Consider the following 24,160-nt stretch of genomic DNA (forward strand, 5'->3'; position numbering starts at 1 on the left):
TAAAGCACTGGACTTGCTTCAGTGATGTGCCAGCTACGTCAAGTTCATAGGTTGAATTACATGTTTTATTACGACCATTAAATAGCCTTTTTCGTGTTTAAACGCAGAACTGTGTTTGACCACACAGTTCGCTAATATCTGTGGACCTTCAGCACTTATTGCAAACAGAAAAGTATCATATGCATATGACAGATTATTTATTACGATTCCAGTAAATTTCCCAATCACTTCACCTGCGACTTTAAAGATGCTTCTTTATTCCTCACATGAAAAGCATGTTCCTGGGTGTTTGATGGATTTGGTTTGATATTATTATTCTCTAAACGTATAAACCACGTCACTAGCTCATAATTTCGAATGACATGACCAAAGTACTCTACGTTATGATATTGTACATGAATATGTAGCCCCACAGATATCCTGTTTCCCTTGCAGTGCTTTAGAAAAAACACCCTTTCACAGCAATTATTGAAGAGGAGTGGAGTTATAGCACAGCCTTGCCTCATCTTTCACTTTATTTCAAAAGCACAGATGTTGGTGTTATCAACGTTAACAGATGCGGACAGATTCTAATATAGGTTGGCAACGGTTCGTTTGTCTTTTCCATCAAGACCAATACCATATAGTATAGTCAGTTTACCATGTTAACCAAAAAGTCTCTAGACAACCGGGAATAAAACAACACCAAGATGAATTAGTCTCTTCTGCAAGGAAACAACCTGCCTTTCATGAACAATGATAAGTTGATTATGACCATTGGTTTCTAGTTTAATGTGGAATCCGAACCAAAGGCTGTTTTCTTCATCTCATAACTCACATATTCCGTGGCCGCAACTCCAACCGCAGCCAGCTCAGGGACAATGATTGCAGACTATCATGTCCCCTGATCTTTATCGTCAGATTAGGTCAGCAATACCCTTATGATAGAAACATCGGTCCTGGTCGGAACTGGCCTGTACTTTGTGTCGAACTTGGATGTCATCATCTAAGGCACCATTTGGATGATCCACTGACAGAACACTAGAGAGGGAGATGTGGAGCTATAGGCAAGAGACCAAGAGAATTTAGAGTTTTGGTAAACGTGTTGTAAGGAAGACATTTTAAGATGTCCTTGTGACGCGGGTGGTCACTTCAGCACAGCCCGCTCCTTAGGGTCGAGAGCTTCCTGAGCTCTTTGAGATTGTCGTTTAGTCTTTCACGGCCGGTATCTTCGCTGTATGCCATGGTCGAATTGCGTTAGTAGCTGCCAATGTTTCGCCCGAAACTGAGCGAGGCATTCTCAGGAATCCACTCTGTATGAAGGTCTGTAGCGTACTGAAGGTGTGGCATCCAGTAAATGGAAGAGCAAGCCGAAGTGCAAGAAATTTCTCTGAAAGGAAACTTAAAACACTTTGTTGGTGTAGCTCTGACGATGTAGCAGAATGAAACTGCCGTGAAAGTGCGAATCTGGCAACGCTTGCGGCCGTCGAGTGGAATGACGTGTTCCTACAAGCTGTGGCTCAGCTTACCTCGCCTTTCCGTTATATATAACAGAGGGAGGACTGTTCAGAACCCGGCCATGTGTAGATATTTCAAACTGCACTCAACGTATAACAGCCACACCCAGAAATCTCCTGAGCTGTATAGTGATTACTTTTCCCATTACTGAACTACAACGTGTGTAACAATCAGCCAAGTTTACTCCAACAATTCGATGTAAAAAGATTTAAAAGTCCAAAAATTCATCCTCTGACCAGAATTCAAATCTTGATTGTGAATAATGAATGGATGAAACGAATGTAAGATAATCAGCGGATCGAAATCACAATATTCAAAATTTTAAAAATCCAAAATCAATCCTCAGACTAGAATTAACAAGCACGACGATGAACAACGATTATGAACATAAAACAATCAGCGGAACCGATACGCAATGGCCCACCTTCCCTGATGCCAACTTATAACAATGGTATGTACTAACCAAGGGGCTGCCTCCAAGGCACAGCCCTGAATCAATGATTCTTTTTGTCTAAAGAGGTAAAATCCAGGTCAACGGCCCCTCATAAATGTACGCATCGATAGTAAAGCAGAACCATGTTAATTCTCACGTAGCGGTACTAATTACAAGTAACGAAGACTCACGGTGTTTTATAAACATAAGGGCGCAACGCAAACCAATGGTTTCCCCAGATACGGGTACGAATCTCAGGGACGCGTACTAACGCGTGGTGTTCCTCACATTGTGGGTACTCATCACAGGTACCAGTATCATCCCGCGGTGTTCCTCGCATAAGGGTACAAATCTCAGGGACGGTAGAATCCCGTGGTGTTTCTCACATAGTGAGTACTAATCACAGTAACCCGTACTATCGAGTAGATGTTCATCACATAGCGGGTACTAATCACAGTAACCTATACTATTCCGCGGTGTTCCTCACATTGTCAGTACTATCCACAGTAACCCGTACTATCCCGTGGTGTCCCTCGCATTGTGGGTAATAATCTGTCCCAGAGGGGACACGTTTTAAGCCTTTCCCTTCAACATTTTAGACCTGGGCAATTCGCCATTGAAATGTGTATCACTTTGGGATCTTATTCGTACTCTGTTGTAATTTTTTTTGGTGCAACTTAGGTCGCTAATTGTAACTGCCATCGTTTATATGCGATGTCTTTCCTTTTTTCTTCCCTGATTTTATGTCTTTTGTTTACTTGTCTGACCTCAGGCCGGGTAGAGAGCGAGTCTGCTCTGTTGGTGTACCTCGCCTTGTCGGGAGCCACGCTGTTTGCAAGCTTTGTGCCGTCGCTCTTCACAAGAGCATTTGCCTGGGTAACATGTAATGAAGTGCCTTATTCTTTTAATTTACTATTATCTTCTTCAAAGGAGTGGACGTGCATTATTTAACTTGTTTTGAGCTCTTCAAGAAGGTAACTAAGCTGCTTTTCTATCTGACGTCATGCATTAGCTGGGCTTCAAAGACCAAATGTAAGTTATGTTACTCAAATATATTTTATTTAATTTTCTACTGGAGCTGGACTGAACCGTCTCGAAACCCAAACTTAATTCGTGGACATTACTAGGTTATACGATCCCCTATTCTGGTAATCCTTCATTTCGAGCCTCTTGGCATAAAGAAACTTTCGGCTTACTGACTGCTCGGTTGAAACCGCATCTGTGTGGAAGTTACACCTTTCGGCTAAGTGTTTATCGGACTAAAAGACTTTTCTGTTTCAACGGTGTTAAATAAGTCTGGAGTTATGAAAATTTTATTTTAAAAAAAATTATGTAATGCTATCATTTATATAGTATGAGATTGCAAGATTATCTCTGGATCGGAATCTGTTTTTGCTTAAATTTTTTTGACCTTATTTTCCCTTGGTGTTAATTTTCCTTATTGCTGGGTAAACGCTCTATCTTGTTTACGTTCCTACGGTTATTGTCGCCCATAGGAACTATTGCTCGAGATAATTGAAAAATGTTTAATTATTATGGCCCTTGAATATTAATTCGTGATGTGCGCGTATTTATGTTGAGAGCTGTGGGCTATTTATTCTTCTTGCTAAGTGATCTGTGATTTAATTACGGGAGCTTTTCCTGGTGGATTGAGCTGCCTGGCGTTTAATGCCAGTGGAATACTGTGTAGAAGGCATACTGACTGGAGGGTGATTGGGGATTTAAATGAGACTATGGAGTGGGTATGTGGGAAACTGGGAGTGAAATTTCTAGATCCTAATGGGTGGGTAGGAGATAGGGATCTGCGCTCAGATGGCCTTCATTTAAACCGCAGTGGTACATATAAGTTAGGAAATTTGTTTGGAAGGGTAATAGGGAGGTACATTCAGGGAAACGGGATGGCCTAGGGAGCGGTGATAAGGGAACAGGGAACTGGAAATCAAGTAGGGATGACGTAAAATTGTTAGTGTTGAACTGTAGAAGTATTGTAAGGAAAGGAATAGAATTAAGTAATTTAATAGATATATATTTACCAGATATTGTAATAGGAGTTGAATCATGGCTAAGAAATTATTTAATGGATGCAGAAATTTTCTCACGGCACTGGAGTGTGTATCGTAGTGATATGATAGGAAGGGTGGGATGGGGAGTGTTCATTCTGGTGAAAGAATAATTTGTAAGCTACGAAAAAGTTAAAGATGAGACACATGAAATTCTAGGTGTAAGGCTCATTTCTAAAGATAATAGGCAACTTGATATATTTGGAGTGTACAGATCGGGAAAAGGTAGCACTGACGCGGATTCGGAATTATTTGATAGGATAGTCGGCTGTGTGGGAAACGACATGGAAAGAAATGTGATTGTGGCGGGAGATCTGAATTTGCCAGATGTCAATTGGGAAGGAAATGCGAACGACAGGAAGCATGACCAACAAATGGCAAATAAGTTAATATGGGAAGGACAGCTGATTCAGAAAGTGATGGAACCAACCAGAGGGAAAAATATCCTGGATGTCGTGCTGATAAAAGCAGATGAGCTCTATAGGGAAACTGAAGTAATAGATGGTATTAGTGATCATGAAGCTGTTTTTGTGGTAGTTAAAAATAAATGTGATAGAAAGGAAGGTCTTAAAAGTAGGACTGTTAGGCAGTACCATATGGCTGAGAAAGCAGGCATGAGGCAGTTTCTAAAAAGTAACTATGATCGGTGGAAAACGGTAAAATAAAATGTAAACAGACTCTGGGATGGGTTTAAAGAAATTGTTGAGGAATGCGAAAACAGGTTTGTACCATTAAGGGTGGTAAGGAATGGTAAAGACCCACCTTATTATAATAGAGAAATAAAGAGACTAAGAAGGAGGTGCAGACTGGAAAGAAATAGAATTAGAAATGGCTGGGGAATTGAGGAGAAATTGAAGGAACTTACTAGAAAATTGAATCTAGCAAAGAAGGCAGCTAAGGATAACATGATGGTAAGCATAATTGGCAGTCATACGAATTTTAGTGAAAAATGGAAGGGTATGTATAGGTATTTTAAGGCAGAAACAGGTTCCAAGAAGGACATTCCAGGAATAATTAATGAACAAGGGGAGTGTGTATGTGAGGATCATCAAAAGGCAGAAGTATTCAGGCAGCAGTATGTAAAGATTGTTGGTTACAAGGATAATGTCAAGATAGAGGAGGAGACTAAGGCCAAAGAAGTAATAAAATTTACATATGATAACAATGACATTTACAATAAGATACAAAAGTTGAAAACTAGAAAAGCGGCTGGAATTGATCAGATTTCTGGGGATATACTAAAGACAATGAGTTCGGATACAGTACCATATCTGAAGTACTTATTTGATTATTGTTTGGTCGGAGGAGCTATACCAGATGAATGGAGAGTTGCTATAGTAGCCCCTGTGTATAAAGGAAAGGGTGGTAGACATAAAGCTGAAAATTACAGGCCACTAAGTTTGACATGCATTGTATGTAAGCTTTGGGAAGGCATTCTTTCTGATTATATTAGACATGTTTGTGAAATAAATAACTGGTTTGATGGAAGGCAATTCGATTTCAGGAAAGGTTATTCCACTGAAGTTCAACTTGTAGGATTCCAGCAAGATATAGCAGATATCTTGGATTCTGAAGGTCAAATGGACTGTATCGCGATGGACCTGTCTAAAGCATTTGATAGGGTGGATCATGGGAGACTACTGGCAAAAATGAGTGCAATTGGACTAGACAAAAGAGTGACTGAATGGGTTGCTATATTTCTAGAAAATAGATCTCAGAGAATTAGAGTAGGTGAAGCTTTATCTGACCCTGTAATAATTAAGAGGGGAATTCCTCAAGGCAGTATTATAGGACCTTTATGTTTTCTTATACATATATAAATGATATGAGTAAAGGAGTGGAATCGGAGGTAAGGCTTTTTGCGGATGATGTTATTCTCTATAGAGTGATAAATAAGTTACAAGATTGTGAGCAACTGCAACGTGACCTCGAAAATATTGTGAGATGGACAGCAGGCAATGGTATGTTGATAAACGGGGTTAAAAGTCAGGTTGTGAGTTTCACAAATATGAAAAGTCCTCTAGTTTTAATTACTGCATTGATGGGGTGAAAGTTCCTTTGGGGATCATTGTAAGTATCTAGGTGTTAATATAAGGAAACATCTTCATTGGGGTAATCACATAAATGGGATTGTAAATAAAGGGTACAGATCTCTGCTCATGGTTATGAGGGTGTTTAAGGGTTGTAGTAAGGATGTAAAGTAGAGTGCAAGTCTCTGGTAAGACCCCAACTAGAGTATGGTTCCAGTGTATGGGACCCTCACCAGGATTACCTGATTCAAGAACTGGAAAAAATCCAAAGAAAAGCAGCTCGATTTGTTCTGGGTGATTTCCGACAAAAGAGTAGCGTTACAAAAATGTTGCAATGTTTGGTTGGGAAGAATTGAGAGAAAGAAGAAGAGCTGCTCGACTAAGTGGTATGTTCCGAGCTGTCAGCGGAGAGATTGCGTGGAATGACATTAGTAGACGAATAAGTTTGAATGGCGTTTATAAAAGTAGGAAAGATCACAATATGAAGATAAAGTTGGAATTCAAGAGGACAAACTGGGGCAAATATTCATTTATAGGAAGGGGAGTTAGGGATTGGAATAACTTAGCAAGGGAGATGTTCAATAAATTTCCAATTTCTTTGAAATCATTTAGGAAAAGGCTAGGAAAGCAACAGATAGGGAATCTGCCACCTGGGCGACTGCCCTAAATGCAGATCAGTATTGACTGATGCCCATTTGATTTAATGTGTGCTCACTCTGTTATGATTTGAGCTGCTCGCCCTGTGAACTAACGTTTGAACTCTGATTTGGTGGGCGCGTTATCCACCTGGGTGATATCTTTTCCTATTTTGAAGTGTGGTAGATTTTTAGAGGTCATTTGGTGCCCTGTTTCGTGGCTATTTGGTTTGAAGTGTGCCTTCCGATTTGGGTATGCCTACCGGGCGTGTTAATTCTGTTTTCCACTTGTATCCGTTGTGAACCCGTTTAAGAGAAGTATCTCGCGGTCTCACCTTACCTTCACCTGATGTACAAATAATTCCTGGGGAAAGAGTTTTTTTATTTATTAATTTTCATGTAAATCCTTGTAAGTGCAAGGTACCTTCTTGAGCACTTCTGACGATCAGTAATAGATGTGACCATGGACATTCTTGACTTTTAACTACCTTGTACTTTATTTTCTTTCAAGTTTACCTTTAATTCATTTTGAAATCTAAAGACGTCCCTCTACTGCAAGTACCTATTGATTTTTCAAATCTAATCTATTTTGTTAAAACAATTTATTGTTACATTAATTCAGTTCAAAGTTTATTTTATTAATCTATTGACCCTTAGGCAATTAATTCGATAGTATTTTAGAGTTAGTCAATGTAGGTTTGTTCCATTATCATGTGTTAATATTTTTAAATCACAGCAATTAAATAATCTATTTTTAAAAGAAATTAAGCAGTGTTTTTCTTTCATTCTTCTATTATTTACCACCGCGAAAACCGCTAGGTTACGATCCGTCTTGCCTCTGTTTTGCGGTCCCGTTGCTGCATTTTGGTGAGTATTGACGATTCCTGTTTAAATATTTTTCCTGGTTGTGCTATTTCATGGCCTTGTTTACTTGTACCAGTGAGTGCCGGTACGAGCTGGTAAAAACCACATTCACCCGTACTATGCAGTGGTGTTCCTCTCATTGTGGGTATTAATCACAGTCACTCGTACTACCCAGTGGTGTTCCTCACATAATGGGTACTAATCAAGGGACCAGTACTATCCCGCGGTGTTGCTCACATAGTGGGAACTAATGACAGGCAAACCCCAGACCCGTGAAGTTCCCGGGAACGCAAACCCATGGTATTCCTCACATGGTGGTACTAATCACAGGGACCTGTACTATCCAGTGGTGTTCCTCAATAATGGGTACTAGTCGCAGTCACCCGTACTATCCAGTGGTGTTCCTCACATAATGGGTACTAATCGAGTGACCCGTACTATCCCGTGGTGTTCCTCACATAGTGGTACTAATCACAGAGACCCGTATTATCGCGTGGTATTCCTCACAAATATTAATCAAGGGATCCGTCCTATCCCGTAGTGTTGCTCACATGGTGGGTACTAATCAAAGAGACCCGTACTGTCACGTGGTGTTCCTCACATAGTGGGAACTAATGACAGGCAAACCCCAGACTCGCGAAGTTCCTCAGAACGAAAACTCATGGTGTTCCTCACATGGTGGTACTAATCACAGGGACCTGGTGTTCCTCATAGTGCGGACTAATCGCAGGTAAAACCCAGAACCGTGGAGTTCCTTGGAACTCGGTCCCATGTTGCTCCTCACATACTGGTAATAATCACATGGAGCCGTACTATCCAGTGGTGTTCCTCAGAGAAGGGTACTAATCAAAGGGGGGCGTACTATCCCGTGTTGCACCTAACATAGTGGGTACTAATCACAGGGACCCGTACTATCCCGTGGTGTTCCATGGAACAAAAAACCATGGTGTACCTCACATAGTTGCACAAATCTCAGGGATCCGTACTCTACCGTGGAGTTTCTGACATAGTGTGTACTAACGACTGATAATCCCCAGAATTCTTATGTTCCTCGGAACGAAAAACCATGTTGTTTCTCACATAGTGGTATTAATCACAGGGGCACATGCTATACCGTGGTGCTCATCACAGAAGGGTACTAATCAAAGGGGCGTGTACTATCCCGTGGTGTTCATCACATCGTGGTACTGACAGGTAAACCCCGACCCATGGTGTTGCTCGGAACGCAAACCCATGGTGTCCGTCACATAGTTATACACGTCTCAGGGACCCCTGCTATACCGTGGTTTTCCTCACATAGTGGTACTAATCATAGGGACCCGTAATATCCAGTGGTGTTCCTCGAAACGACAATCCATGGTGTTCGTCACATAGCTGTACAAATCTCAAGGACTCATACTATCCCGTGGTGTTCCTCACATATGGGTACTAATGACAGGTAAAACGTAGACCAGTAAATTTCCTCGGAACGCAAACCCGTGGTGTTCCTCACATAGTAGTACTAATCACGGGGACCCGTACCCTGGTGTTCCTCATATAGTTGTACATGTCTCAGTGACCCGTTCTGTACCGTGGTGTTGCTCATATAGTGGTACTAATCACAGGGACCCGTACTATCCTGTGGTGTTTCTGACATCGATCTACAACTACTATCCCGTGGTGTTCCTCATATCGTTGTACACGTCTCAGGCACCCGTACTATACTGTGGTGTTCCTCACATAGTGTTACAAATCTCAGCGACGTGTACTATCCCGTTGTGTTCCTCGGAAGGCGGACCCATGGTGTTCCTCACGTAGTTGTAGAAATTTCAGGGACCCGTATTATCCCGTGGTGTTCCTCGGAACGGAGACCCATGACGTTCACAGACGATGCTGAAACACACGAGCGAGATTAGGCAACCTAATGCGGGCAAAGGGATAGCCTCCGTCATTATGGTGCGAACTATACACCGGCACATTAAACAAATAGTCATCCCCCAACAGACCAATGGTATTCGTCTCTTTGTGGTACTAATCACAAGGATGATGGATCAAAACACAGGTAATTCGGTTCAAAATTCAGCATGCCTTGGTGTCTTCTCCCACCCACAGGTGTTTGTGTGTTTGGTCCACGAGAGCTATTTTATTTCGCTCATGTCGGCCGGAAAACCAGGTGGGACACCCTACACGTCACCTGGGACGGAGCTCGAGGGAGTCACAGCTCTCCCCCTGCTACGACACCCTAGCAGGTTCCCTCATTCTCGTCCTGCCTCGACCCCCCATCTTCTTTGAAACCTTGTGCGATTGTACGGTATTAGGTATTTAAAATTTACACCTGACTTGTTATGAAGTTAACTATCGCTTGTTCATTCTCACTGTTGCTTCTTTTGAATTGTGTTACTCAACGATTTGGCATAAGAGTTTCCACGTCTATGCATCTGTATTAACTATATAACGTTTTAAAACCTAACACGTACCATACATTCACAATATTTGTCCCAGTATCCATCGAATTATATTTGTTAGACATTGTACCCGCTGGTCGGTTGTGTACACACACGTATATCTATTCTAGTGAAAGGTTGTTGTTATGATTATTGAAATGATCTTTTCATTTAGTTGTATACCTTATCACCATCCTGTATGCCCCGGTTCCCTCTAGGCTGTATTCCACTGCGCACAAAAGTGTTTAATTATTATTAATATTATCAGCAATGTTAAACCTGTACTCTGTCACTGAGCAATAGCACCTGTATAACATACGGTCATCACATGGTGCCAGAATACCAATATAACCTAGTAACAAATGATAACGTACTAACAGTTTATAAGAACATGAAAAGGAACAACAACTACGAAATGTAACATGGTAGCAGGGATTCACTAAATCAAAACTCATTTCTTTGCTTCGCTGTAATTTCCATCGTACTTAACCTCACATTACCTTACGAAATATTTTAAATCAATCACTTTTCCGACGACTTCGTCAATTGTTTGACATTAATAACACTCAACCCCGGCAATTACCTCAAGGTCAATCGTTACCTAACCTCATATTAATCGAACATAATTTCCCTCATGAGTTAAATACTCCCTCCACCTATGACAACGATCGCTAATCTAATTTGCTCTTTCTGATCGCCAGACATTCGTTCCTATTCTGCGTCTTTTTACCTCTTTCATATTTTCGACTGTTAAGAGTAAGCTCAACCTTGATAAACTAACACATTTCCTTATACATTTCCACAGTTACTTACTTTCTATCTGTTTGCGCCTCCTTATTTTGTGCTTGTTACCTTTGACTCGAGGTTCTGTGTTTTTTGACTGGGCAGTGATTGCCGGTTTAGGTTAGGTTCTCGTATATTAAGAGTGATAATAGTAGTATAATACAGGGATTCTGCGGCCACCACCTCCTCCGGCTCCCAGAAGCCACCTCCACCACCACCACCACCACAGGCTCCCAGATGCCTCCTCCTCCACCACCACCACCACCACCACCACAGGCTCCCAGATGCCTCCTCCACCACCACATCCACCACCACCACCACCACCACAGGCTCCTAGAGGGCACCTCCACCACCACCACAGCCACAGGCCTCCCAGAAACCACCTCCACCACCACCACAGCCAGAGGCCTCCCAGATGCCTCCTCCACCATCAGTACAGCCAGAGGCCTCCCAGAGGTCTCCTCCACCACCCGCGGGAAAATTGAATTTGTAAACAAAGCCACGTGCTTTTTGACAGCTGTCATCGACAACAACGTATCGCTAACCTCAGTACTGCCATCTTGACGGGCCTAAACCTCAGTAGTGCCAACTTAACCTAACTAGCGCGAGATAAACAAAGCCACGTGTTTTTGACAGCCACGTGCTTTTTGACAGACAACGCATCGCTAACCTCAGTACTGCCATCTTGACGGGCCTAAACCTCAGTAGTACCAACTTAACCTAACTAGCGTGTGGTAAACAAAGCCACGTGCTTATTTGACAGCTGTCATCCGCCATCTTTAAACCACAGAGCACTGTGCTGCCCTCTTTATCGTAGTAGATGTAAATTCGTCACCTGTCATCGGCAGTGCTGCCATCTTGGCGGGCCTAAACCTTAGTGCTACCAACTTAACCTCACTAGCGTGAGATAAACAAATCCACGTGCAGCTGTCATCCGCCATCTTTAATCCATAGAGCACAGTGCTGCCCTCTTTAGCTACTTACCTTTGAAATGTAGTACGTCACAGCTGTCATCCGCCATCTTGCATCCGAAACCTCAGTGCTGCATTCTTTAGCTAGATACCTTTGAAATGTAGTGGTGGCGATTTGCAAAATTCTTTATGCTCTTGTTTGGAAACAAAGCCACGTGCAGCTGTCATCCGCCATCTTTAATCCACAGAGCACCGTGCTGCCCTCTTTAGCTACTTACCTTTGAAATGTGGTACGTCACAGCAGTCATCCGCCATCTTGCATCGCAAACCTCAGTGCTGCACTCTTTAGCTAGATACCTTTGAAATGTAGTGGTGGCAAATTCCACGTGCTCTTGTTTGGAAACAAACCCATGTGCAGCTGTCATCCGCCATCTTTAATCCAGAGAGCACTGTGCTACCCTCTTTAGCTACTTACCTTTGAAATGTGGTACGTCACAGCTGTCATCCGTCATCTTGCATCGCAAACCTCAGTGCTGCACGTTTTAGCTAGATACCTTTGAAATGTAGAGGCGGCAATTTGAAAAATTCTTTATGCTCCTGTTTGGAAACAAACTTATGCGCTTTTTTGTCAGCTATCATCCGCCATCTTTAATCTAGAGAGCACCGTGCTGCCCTCTATGTGGTGGTGGTAAATTCTACACGCTCTTGTTTGGAAACAAACCCATGTCCTTTTCTGACAGCTGTCAACCGCCAGAGAGCATCGTGCTGCCCTCTTTATGCCGGTGGCAAATTCCACGTGCTTTACAAACTCACGTGCTTTTTGACAGCTGTCACCCGCCATCTTTAATCAAGAGAGCACTGTGCTGCTACCATGCGGGTAATTTCGTTAGCCGTCATCCACCATCTTTAATCTACAGAGCGCCGTGCTGCTCTCTGTAGTAGCGGGCAATTTGAAAAGTTCTGTTACTAGTCATCCGTCATCTTTAAACAACAAAGCATCATACTGCTATCTTTAGCTACATACATTTAACATGTGGTGGCGAATAATATGAAAAAAACTTCCGTTAGCTATCATCCACTATCTTTATTCAACAGAGCATCGTGCTTTTATCTCTAGCTACATACATTTAACATGTGGTGACGGCAATTTGAAATTCTATCTAGATGCCATCTTTAATCAACAGAGCACCGTGCTGCTATCCCTTTGAATTGTGGTGACGGATAATTTGAAATTCCGTTAGCTATCATCATTAAACATTAGTGCATTCGCTAACCTAACCTCTCATCTACTATCTTGAAGGAGACTATACACCTCCTCTACCTCCTCCTCCTCCTCCTCCTCCCCTACCACCCCCGCCTCCTCCTCCTCTGTCAAGGCATAACTTTATCGAACACGCATCGCGAAGGCAAGAGTGTGCAGCGATATGCATGTTTAGACTTGCGGATTACGAAAGAAATATAACAAGACTTGAATCGAACACTGCACTCGATGTCGTTAACTTCAGCATGTGATTAAAACATTGTCTGGTGTGTTCAGAACACTACATAAGTGATCAAGACTAGAATCGAACGCTGTACTTAATACAACATGTTAGGGGATACCTTTGTTCTAAGAAGATCAGATTGAAACATAACAAGACTAGAATTGAACACTGCACTCTATGTCCTTAACCTTAACATGTGATCAGAACATTGATTGATGTGTTCAGATCACTAAACAAGTAGAACCGATCACTGTACAACATGTTAGAGGATACCTTTGTTCTAAGAAAATTAGATTGCAAAATAACAAGACTAGAATCGAACACTACACTCGATGTCGTTAACCTTAACATGTGATCAGAACATTGATCGATGTGTTCAGAACACTAAACAAGTAGAACCGAACACTGTACAACATGTCAGTGGATACCTTTGTTCTAAGAAAATTAGATTGAAACATAACAAGACTAGAACCGAACACTGTACTCGATACAACATGTTAGGGGATACCTTTGTTCTAAGAAGATCAGATTGAAACATAACAGGACTAGAATTGAACACTGCACTCGATGTCGTTAACCTTAACATGTGATCAGAACATTGATTGATGTGTTCAGATCACTAAACAAGTAGAACCGAACACTGTACAACATGTTAGGGGATGCCTCTGTTCTAAGAAAATTAGATTGAAACATAACAAGACTAGAATCGAACACTGCACTCGATGTCGTTAACCTTAACATGTGATCCGATACAACATGTTAGGGGATAACTTTGTTCTAAGAAAATTAGATTGAAACATAGCAAGACTAGAATCGAACACTGTAAGAACATTGTTTGATGTGTTCAGAGCAAAAGTACAACTTCAATGATTTACCTAGTGTAAAAATAAAAAACACACACTGTGCACATATCGCATAGCTATCTCGCCTATCACTTGCCTAGTATGAAAATCAAAAACACATTGTGAACATATCGCATAGATAACTCGGCAACACTTCAAATGATTTGCTTAGTACGAAAATAAAAAATCTATACCGCGTAGCTAACTCGTTCATCGCACTGCTAAGACGCTTAGTAATTGCAAATACACTGATATATGTCATACGAGAATCAAGAAAGCACACTGCGTAGCCAACTCGCTCGGTCACTCGCTTAGTAATTGCAACACAACTAGAACACGGATACACGTTACTCTGTTTTTCTCGAAACACACACACACACACACGGATAAGAATGTTGTGAGATACTACATACTTACATGTTTTTTTTTTAAATAGGGGGATGAAAGATCATAAATTATATGTACACATGTTGTCTCCTCCAAGTTGTAAGACGAAATAGACGCAGTACTGCGAGTTTCCGCTATAGCTGGCGAACGGAAGTAGCATGATATCTCAGCAAAAAACTACGCGTGAGCTTGCATACACGCAAGTCAGACACAATGATGGATACCGCGATTCAAATCCTGGCTACTTATGCCGTCAGGAAGGGCATCCAACTAGATCATGTTATGACGATCGCGCAGGTCCCTCGCCTAACGTTTGCTATTTTTACGGCTTCCAACAGTAGGAGTTCGAACCCGCTATCTCCCGAAGTAGCGAGAATGATTGCGAGTACTGGAGTGTTTGAGGGTGATTCATTTGTCGGATGGAGGCGTTAAGCTGCGTGCGGGCTTCTTCGGTTGAATAAAGATAGTGGATGATAGCTAACGGAAGTTTTTTTTCATATTATCCGCCACCACATGTTAAATGTATGTAGCTAAAGATAGCAGTATGATGACTTGTTGATTAAAGATGACGGATGACAAGTAACAGAACTTTTCAAATTGCCCGCTACTACAGAGAGAAGCACGGCGCTCTGTAGATTAAAGATGGTGGATGACGCCTAACGAAATTACCCGCATGATAGCAGAACAGTGCTCCATTGATTAAAGATGGCGGATGATAGCTGTCAAAAAAGCACGTGGCTTTGTTTCCAAACAAGAGCACGTGGGGTTTACCGCCACCACATTTCAAAGGTATCTAGCTAAAGATAGCAGCACGACGCTCTCTTGATTAAAGATGGCGGATGACAGCTGTCAAAAAGCACGTGAGTTTGTAAAGCACGTGGAATTTGCCACCGGCATAAAGAGGGCAGCACGGTGCTCTCTGGCGGTTGACAGCTGTCAGAAAAGCACATGGGTTTGTTTCCAAACAAGAGCGTGTAGAATTTACCACCACCACATAGAGGGCAGCACGGTGCTCTCTAGATTAAAGACGGCGGATGATAGCTGACAAAAAAGCGCATAAGTTTGTTTCCAAACAGGAGCATAAAGAATTTTTCAAATTGCCGCCACTACATTTCAAAGGTATCTAGCTAAAGAGTGCAGCACTGAGGTTTGCGATGCAAGATGGCGGATGACAGCTGTGACGTACCACATTTCAAAGGTAAGTAGCTAAAGAGGGCAGCACGGTGCTCTCTGGATTAAAGATGGCGGATGACAGCTGCACGTGGCTTTGTTTCCAAACAAGAGCACGTGGAATTTGCCACCACTACATTTCAAAGGTATCTAGCTAAAGAGTGCAGCACTGAGGTTTGCGATGCAAGATGGCGGATGACTGCTGTGACGTACCACATTTCAAAGGTAAGTAGCTAAAGAGGGCAGCACGGTGCTCTCTGTATTAAAGATGGCGGATGACAGCTGCACGTGGCTTTGTTTCAAAACAAGAGCATAAAGAATTTTTCAAATCGCCACCACTACAGTTCAAAGGTATCTAGCTAAAGAGTGCAGCACTGAGGTTTCGGATGCAAGATGACGGATGACAGCTGTGACGTACTACATTTCGAAGGTAAGTAGCTAAAGAGGGCAGCACTGTGCTCTATGGATTAAAGATGGCGGATGACAGCTGCACGTGGATTTGTTTATCTCACGGTAGTGAGGTTAAGTTGGTAGCACTAAGGTTTAGGCCTGCCAAGATAGCAGCACTGCCGATGACAGGTGACGAATTTACATCTACTACGATAAAGAGGGCAGCACAATGCTCTGTGGTTTAAAGATGGCGGATGACAGCTGTCAAAAAAGCACGTGGCTGTCAAAAAGCACGTGGCTTTGTTTACCACACGCTAGTTCGGTTAAGTTGGTACTACTGAGGTTTAGGCCCGTCAAGATGGCAGTACTGAGGTTAGCGATGCGTTGTCTGTCAAAAAGCACGTGGCTGTCAAAAACACGTGGCTTTGTTTATCTCTCGCTAGTTAGGTTACGTTGGCACTACTGAGGTTTAGGCCCGTCAAGAGGGCAGTACTGAGGTTAGCGATGCGTTGTTGTCGATGACAGCTGTCAAAAAGCGCGTGACTTTGTTTACAAATTCAAATTTCCCGCGGGTGGTGGAGGAGACCTCTGGGAGGCCTCTGGCTGTGGTGGTGGTGGAGGAGGCATCTGGGAGGCCTCTGGCTTTGGTGGTGGTGGAGGTGGCATCTGGGAGGCCTCTGGCTGTGGTGGTGGTGGCCTCTAGGAGCCTGTGGTGGTGGTGGTGGTGGTGGTGGTGGAGGTGGCCGGTGGGAGCCGGAGGAGGTGGTGGCCGCAGAATCCCTGTATTATACTACTGATAATGTTGATAATACTGTACTTTACAAGCGTTTAGTCGTAAGTTCAGTTTTAAGTCCCAACATCCTCAACTTCGAGTCAAAGTTTTATAAAATTGTTTAACCCTTTGTTGGCAGATAGTAATTTGTTTTTTTTTCATCTTGTGCTTTCTCCAACTCGATTTCTCTTTCCATCCACCCAATTTCATCTCCCCTTTCCACCTTTCCCCCGGGAGAACATCGGCGCTTGTTATTGTCTCTGCTATTATATGTCGTTTTGATGACATGTTTTACTTGTTTCTTATGCCCTCTACTTGTACGACTCTTCCGGATCCAACCCTCTTGTATGCAATGTTCATTTCCCTAATTTTTTTCTCAGCATAGTTTATATTTGTAAAAAAAATCCTCTATCTCCCACCTGTTTCCTTCATGTGTGTGCTCGTGCATCCACTCATCCATGGCCTTCTTTACATTATCACTCCTCTCGTTTTTCTTCAGGTATTTCATTCTCATGTCAAAAACATTTCTCTCTTCTATACTTAATTCTGATGTAACAAAATATCATCTTCTTAAAAGTTTAATTTTCAAGTAAAACACAAAAAAATGTACAGTGCATTTCCATCTAACAAAAGTGTTTCTTCTTCAAATTTACTCCTTATACCAAAAAATGTAAAATATGTAAGATGATCTTCAAAATCCATGCTCAATTGTTATGCCGAATGTAGCTAAAATGTTACATCATGTTTATTATATCCCCCTTCTTCTCACTTTTCTACCATTTGGAGCGCTCCACATTCCCTGTCGCCCTTTTCCCCCCAAAACACTCCTGACACCCTTGGACTCTTAAGCGTAAATTAATTTTGCTCCCAGTGTAAAATTTTCTTTCTCTACGGACATACATGCTGCTGTCTCCTTGTTGGCACCACCATTGATTATGCACGATATCTCGTTCAGGAACACCATTCTTCGCCTACCTCTGCAAGCATTTACCATCTCCTACCTACTACGTTGCATCATCGCATAAATCAATTATTTGGATCCCTGCTTCTGATGCTTGCACAAAGAATGAGTTTCTGTGGCCTCAACTATTTTTCTACGAGCATGGGGATATCGTACTGTACCTTGTGTAGCAGCCAAGCACATTACACTACCATCCACCGGACATGTTTTCCACAGAGTGACCGCCATTTTGAACAATCAGCTGACTGTCCCGCTCAACTGACGTCGCTCTAACGTCTCACACATTTTAGAATAAACTGTCGATCATTCCCTTCGACTGCTGCTGTTTTGGTTTCAGGTGAGACGTAGAGATCAATTCATGTACAACATCGTGCATTCATATTTCAAAACAATGACGGACTTGGGAGTCATGCAATTGCACGGCACCAAAATTCATTTGTGTTTTTGGCTAGTGAGCCTTAACTTACACGCTTTATCGTATTTTTGAACTACTTCACTCTTAGAGGAAATGTTATCTCCATGTGTCTGCCATTACTCATATTGGAACTCTTTTCGCGTCAATCGTGTCTCTCGGTTCCCTTATTCGCGTCCTGCCTCGACCCCTCATTTTCTTTAAACCTGGTACGATTGTACGGTATTAGGTATTTGAAATTTAGGCCTGACTTGTAATGAACTTAACTATCGCTTGATCATTTTCACTGTTGATTCTTTTGAATTGTGTTGCACATTCAGTTAAATTTATATCACTTGTTAACGATTTGGCGTAAGAGTTTCCACATCTATGGATCTGCATTAACTATATAATGTATTTAAACCAAACACGTACAATATACTGTCAATATTTGTCTCAGTATACATCGAGTTAGATGGTCGGTTGTGTACACACACGTCTATCTATTCTAGTAAAAGGTTGTTGTTATGATTATTGAAATTATCTTTTCATTCAGTTGTATACCTTGTTACCATCCCTCACGTCCCGGATCCCTCTGGCTATATTCCACTGCGAACAAAGTTTTTAGTTATAATAACAATTATTATTATTATTATTATTATTATTATTATTATTATTATTATTATTAAACCTGTACTATTTCACTGAGCAGTAGCTTCTGCCTAGTATATGGTCACCACATGGTGGCAGAACATCCCCGAATGTAATAATGTTGACCATTTTCCACGAGCTGGCGGGCAATCTGTTTAGCTGTTACATACGCCTGACCATCTCTAGCTGTTGGGTAACAACTCAGACGCTTAAGGGACCTTCAGGATTTCTGGATACTGTTCCTCAGATCAGTCTCCTCCATCGCTCCTGTTATTAGATATCGCTTTTAAGAGATCTTCCCCAGCTTGGACGGAATCGGAGCTCAAAGGACCGTTGTCTATGAGATCACGTTAGTTTCTCAATATTTCCCTAGTTTACGCATAGGTATATAGTGTGCAGCCTCAGGGAAATGAGATACGAGAACAATGCTTGATGATATTTACAAAATCATTATATGATTCAAGAAGAGACTCTATATTCAGAATTTTATCGTCCAGTGTAATGGTACATTTCTCCCAATCAGCCTTCTTAAAATGATATCTTCTTCGAAAAGGAACTCAGATTTTAATGATTTAGAGGTACGATGTATAGAAGACGATGCCACAGAATTAGCTGCAAATAGAGGATTGTGGTGGCGCTTTGTAAATTCACAGTGGGTCGCAGACTGATTGCTGAAAGGCATAACAGTCTGTAATGAAGATGTCTGTAAAGGAACTGTCTGTGGTCAGATTCCAGCATATATCTGGCATATAAGAGGACTATGCAGGATTGCTTGACCCACTGATATCGCTGATAACTGAGATATGTCCCATATACAGTAAGTTAATATTTGGATGATATCTAAGCCTACATCTCACAATGTTGAATGATGCTGGAAGTTTGTTATGCAGTAGAATTATATCACACGAATCTGCCCATTACACCCCAGCATCTCCGCTTCTGTCGGTACGTGCGTAGCCCCATGTTGTATTATGACTGTTGAAGTCACCAACAACAAACTTCACATATTGATGCTGGAAGGCTGCACAAATCTAAGTACAGTACCTGGTAGCTTATTAATTGAGCTCTACTGTGAGAGTTTCAATGTGATCATGGGAGAGGATCTGGATGTTGGATAGCACTGAGGGTGTTCAACCACTAAATGCATGCCCTTGATTTTTGGATGGCGAAGATTCTCGTTTCGGCGAGTTTCCTGTATGCATATTATTAGCGTGTGGAGAAAACTGCGAGGGTTGTTGAACGACAGATAACGAGTAGAAAGTGGACCAATGTATCCTGTTTTTACTACTTCATTCATTTTTTAAACGGCCAGTTATATTGGGTACATTTTTATCTAGATACAAACTTTAAATATTGTATATCTCAACATCACAAATGTAAATAGTAACAACCTCACAAATATTAGTGTACATAAGTAATGTAAATTTTAATTGATTTTCACTAGATCAATGAAGTAATGAAGTGGTATACCTCTCACAACATGTAACTTTTAAAGTTAAAAGGAAAAGTCCATTTTATTCTCATCATTTTAACACTAACTTTTCTTTAATAATTTGTCAAATCGGGTCAGTTTTTATGCATGTACATCGTTTGTAATGTGATGTTTTTGCAAACTAGTTTGATATATGATAGCTGAGGATGACCCCATAGGGGTCGAAACCAGTACTGGATTTACTGTAATTAATACTAAATAAACATTGTATTGATAAGGTGGAGGCTTCCATAGCATTTTTATGTTGAAATGTTTGATATCGTGCATAGTCAGGCGCTTACACTGAAATGCTTGACGTAGCTTCCCAGCATGACTGCAAGTTGGATAAAGCGGCAATGACTTTGCAGAATGTCTGTAACACTAATAAATATGATTGCCAGATGGTGGTTTACATTACAGCTTTGACTCAAAATAGTACTAATGTAGAGTAGAAAATGTCATAGCTAAACATCTAAACATACATACCCTATCCTATTTTCTCTCTCATGTTTCTGGATGCTAAGATACGCTTTCCGCTTCCAACACCTCTCCTTGGATCACATGGAGTTATTTAACAGAACAATCTTCCATGTTATTAACCACTTTGTTCATAGGGCACGTTCAATTACATTCAATGAATGGTCACTTTGGTCATCAGCTATGTTCAATTAACTTAAATTCAATGAGACTTCACTTTCATCATCAGGCACGTTTCCTTAACCTTAAACATTAATTTTACCGGGCGAGTTGATCGTGCGATTAGGAGCGCGCAGTTGTAAGCTCGCATCCGGGAGATAGTGGGTTCGAACCCTACTGTCGGCAGCCCTGAAGATGGATTTACATGGTTTCCTTTTTTCACACCAAGCAAATTCCGGGGCTGTACCTTAATTAAGGCCACGGCTGCTTCCTTCCCATTCCTGGGCTTTTCCTGCCCCATCATCGCCATAACACCTATCTGTGTTGGTGCGACGTAAAGCAAAATAGCAACAAAATACATTAATTTTATTGGATGACCATGATAGCTGAATGATGTAAATTGGAGGTTACTCAGATTCAATTTTAGGGTCCAGGTAACTCTTCCTATGCTGATGGTCAGATAGTGGACAGCCCCAATTAAAAAGGTGTGGCGATAACTTCCTGATAATTAGATGATTGTGAAACAGGAAGCATAGTGCACAGTTGTTTATGGAGCAAAGCAGATTAAATCCCAAGATGTTATTTTCTAGTCAATCACAAAGTGGTTTCCTATAAATAGCCCTTCAAGCTTTCTTTGTGGTGGATATTAATTACATCCTGAAATCGTCCAGCTGCAGCGTTACATTAATGTCACTGACCGCATACCACTGTTTAGGCCATATTTGTAAACATGCCCGCCATCACATTTCATTGTTTTTGATTGAACATAGTCAGATAATGTAAGTACTTAATTTAAATAAGCAGGCCTTCCTTGGTACCCGACTGTAATGTCTGGAAGTGACGAAGAGCCATTAACAACCCCCCATACACAAGAGTTGACAATTCATGCTGAAGGCCTTTAACAGGCAAATATCAGTTTGACATGATGGAAAGGGTTCAGTATTCACTATGTCCCTTCAACACATGCAACTCTGAGATATAAGAGATTCTTAGTGACTTATTTGAGGTTCCAGTAGAGAAAAGCGAGTGGCCAATTCTCCGCCACTCTTTAAAAATGAAGAAACTTACGGACGAGTATACTGCAACTCTCACATACGAACCTTTGCTTACACACGCCTCCTCCAGAAGTACGTGATCTTGATTAACGGCTATGGTCACTAAAGCTGAACTTTCAATTTTCATTCAGAACAGGTTGACAAAGTATTGTTGTTCTAGAGTTGCGGAAACAGGTACAGTTTTGATCTACAGGTCTACTTATAATTAAAAGAACACACTAGTGACACATAGGAAGGGGAGCAAAAGGAGTGCTTGATTTTCAGCAACAATTTCTTCAATTGCATACCCTATTATGACTTGACTTGGCACTTATTTATTCCCCTGAAATATTTATTCAAACGTTTGAATATTATTTCGTGCGCTTCTACTATTTTGCTAACTGTCTTTGCCATATGATTCTTCCGTGTTCATACGGATTACTTCTTATTCTCGAACCTATACGGCTCTTCAATGAGTGTTAATGAGCACACTTCTACTGAAGTCCGAAAACAGAAAAAGCGTCGTCCATGGTGTCATATATCTGTGATTGATGAGGAGATAACTCATGAAATGTCCTTTGATCCTTCCGCACACGGACCTGGCATTGTCACCACAAGATTCCATCTCAGAGAAAATGGCACAAACGGACGAACCGCTGTCCGGCGTACACCAAGAGTGTGCCTAAAAAGTGCCGTTCTGGCCGAGGAACTTTTTTTTCTCCGCTGTGTACGATCGCATGTTCGTGGCTGTATCTACAGAATTGGAGAAGGTCGTGCGGAACATCAAACTCTCTTGCAGTAGTTAGTGGGATGTAAAATAAAATACGAATAAAACTGTTCACATGTGCGGCTTCGGCCCGGCGGGCAGGTTTTAAATGAACGCAACGCCCATGCTCGAAACACTTCTCAGCTCTGTGACGAGAGACCCATGAAAATAACCGTGGAGAGAACGATCAAAACAGGAAAAAAACAACCCTGAACAGTCGATCACTCGGCTCGTGAGTCGATGAAGAACGCAGAAAATTGCGCGTCGATATTTGAACTGAAGGATACATTAATATTGACATTTCGAACGCACATTGCTGTCTATGAATTCCGTTCCACGCCTGGCTGAGGGTCGGTTGCTAAAACTGAACGCGGAGAGTTGCTGCACTGCTCCGTGTTTTGTGACATCGTTCGCACGCAGTTGGTGTACACCGCAAAGACGGCGCACCAGCATAACTTCACGCCGGAATGAAGCTGCACGAGATTAAATAATAATGTTACGAGTACATGATCCTTTGAAATTTTTTACGGAATACCGAACAGTCGTGTGCCTTAACATCCCTGTGCATTCGGGTGCGAGCTCTATGATAGATTTTTCGGCTGAAAAATATGCCACGGACATTTCACGGTATGGCTTCTCGTCTGTGTGCGGCCACGTGTTGCGAGAGTACAATACTCCCGGAGACATACTGCACCACTGTGGCTACAAGATCGTGTCAGTCTGCAAATTCCCTACTAGGTTTCCTTTCCGGATGGATTTGCCACAGACATTGCATCAGTCGACTTTACGCCGGTGTGCGTCCGCACATGTAGTGCTACGTAGGATTTACTGCTGAATGACGTGCCACATATACTGCAACAGTATGGCTTCTGGTGTGTGTGAGTCCGCATATGACATGCTAGGTTGCCTTTCTGCGAGAAGGATTTGCCACAGACATTGCAGCAAAACGGCTTGACGCCGGTGTGGGTTCGCACGTGTAATGCTAGATGAGGTTTACTGTTGAAAGACTTACTACAGACATTGCAGCAGTGGGGCTTGTCTTCTGTGTGATGCCGGACGTGTACTGCTAAATGACGTTCACTGTTGAAAGACTTCCCACAGACCTTACAACAATGGAGCTTTTCGTCTGTGTGAGTTACCAGGTGATTCGACAAAGTACTTTTATGGGTGAAGATTTTACCACAGATACTACAAGAGTATGGCTTTTGGCCTGTGTGAATCCGGATATGTCCAGTTAGGTTGCTTTTAGATATGAAGGATTTGCCACAAACATTGCATTGGTTTCGCTTCTCGCCTGTGTGAGTCCGTTTATGATCTTTCAGAGTGGTTAAATGACTGCAGAATTTGCCACAGATATTGCACCAATATTGCTTAACGCCTGTGTGCAACCGCATGTGATTTGCTAGGTGGCTGTTCCAGCTGAAGGATTTGCGACAGATATTGCAACAATGTAGCACGTGAGAACGCATGTGGTTCGTCAAGTTACACCAATTCCTGAATCTTTTAAGACATACTGAGCACTCGTTTGCTATCCCACTTGTATGTAACCGCATGTGGTCTGTCAGCATG

The 24,160-nt window shown here is 41.9% G+C and overlaps 1 pseudogene; it reads left to right on the forward strand.

Annotated features, from left to right (window-relative positions):
- The first annotated feature begins 22,796 nt into the window (after nucleotides 1-22,796).
- Nucleotides 22,797-22,945, forward strand: LOC137503399 (5.8S ribosomal RNA; annotated as a pseudogene).
- The last annotated feature ends 1,215 nt before the right edge of the window (nucleotides 22,946-24,160 follow it).

The sequence above is a fragment of the Anabrus simplex genome, chromosome X (assembly GCF_040414725.1).
Source record: "Anabrus simplex isolate iqAnaSimp1 chromosome X, ASM4041472v1, whole genome shotgun sequence".
Classification (NCBI taxonomy): Eukaryota; Metazoa; Arthropoda; class Insecta; order Orthoptera; family Tettigoniidae; genus Anabrus; species Anabrus simplex.